Source organism: Sapajus apella, unplaced genomic scaffold (genome assembly GCF_009761245.1).
Source record: "Sapajus apella isolate SASKATOON/1434 unplaced genomic scaffold, GSC_monkey_1.0 scaffold16564, whole genome shotgun sequence".
NCBI lineage: Eukaryota > Metazoa > Chordata > Mammalia > Primates > Cebidae > Sapajus > Sapajus apella.
Genome location: NW_022453485.1, coordinates 1 through 1,101, shown reverse-complemented (window position 1 = coordinate 1,101; position 1,101 = coordinate 1). Strand labels below are relative to the sequence as shown.

Here is a 1,101-nt window from a genome sequence, read left to right as displayed (position 1 = left end):
AATGTTCTTAATGTTGTTGAGGTTGACTTCTTGCAAGCTAGAATCATTGGCTTTCATCTGCTGCAGACTTATTTCCACATTTGTGGGATTGGGCAGTTCCTCAAATACTGGCTTGACCTTTTCACCTTTGACAACATTTCTGACAGGCCCTTTGCCACCTTTATTATTGGCTGTTTCTTCATCAAACTTTGGATTGTTGAGCAAATTGTGTACTCCAAGGACAGCTGCAACATCATAGAGTTCAGTGTCAGAGGCACTGGCCAAAGCTTCTTCCAGTTCTGGGTCAAGGGTCACTTTTTCTTCTTCACGAGTTTCTACAGGCTTTTCTTTAGGGATAAAGACTCTCTCTTTTCTCCAGTGAAGGGCACAAAGTCCTCTCTGTCTTTCTGTTCCAAAGCCTCCTTCTCCAGGTACATGAGGAGGTGCTCACGGTCAAAGGGGCCAGTGGCTGCCTTCTGTGTCTGGTCTTTCTGTCGGAATCCAGCTGGTAGCGTGGCACTCTCGGGATCTAGGTCATCTAGAACATTTTCCAACTGCTTCAGTTCCTCTTCTGAGAGTTTGCCAAGAAGCTCATCTTCATCAATGTTCTTGTATTTCTCCAGCTCTTTTTGAAAGGGGAGTGCCATGGCTTCTTATATGCTTCTCATGGGCCATGCACATTTATATGGTCCAATTTCCTGAGACTTCAGAATACCGTCTGTGCGCTCATCCCGGAGCCAGCGGTGCAGGCAGTCAGTCCGTCAGCCCCGGTGGAGCGGGGCCGGCAGAGCAGGGGCGGCGCCGTGGCCGGGGCGCGCGCGGTGATCAACCGAACATTTTATTCTTAAAATGTGCCTCACTTTATTCCTTTTAATGCCTGTTGTCCTTAAGTTTACTCAGCTTGGAATAATGTATTTATTTCAGGTTTTTTTTTTTTTTTTTACATGGTACCCTTTAAGAAACAATTTTACTTTGAAGTAACCTCTCTGTATGTTTTATATATAAACGTGTCTTTTATTATAATCTTACAATCTTTGTCTTTTCATTGAAGCTTCCAATTTATTTACATTGAATATAATTATTAATCTTTTTGAGTTTAACTCTACAATTTTTATGTTGCCT

At 43.0% G+C, this 1,101-nt stretch overlaps 1 pseudogene; it reads right to left on the bottom strand.

Annotated features, from left to right (window-relative positions):
- Positions 1-3: 3 nt before the first annotated feature.
- LOC116548600 lies at positions 4-809 on the bottom strand (annotated as a pseudogene).
- Between the last annotated feature and the right edge of the window lie 292 nt (positions 810-1,101).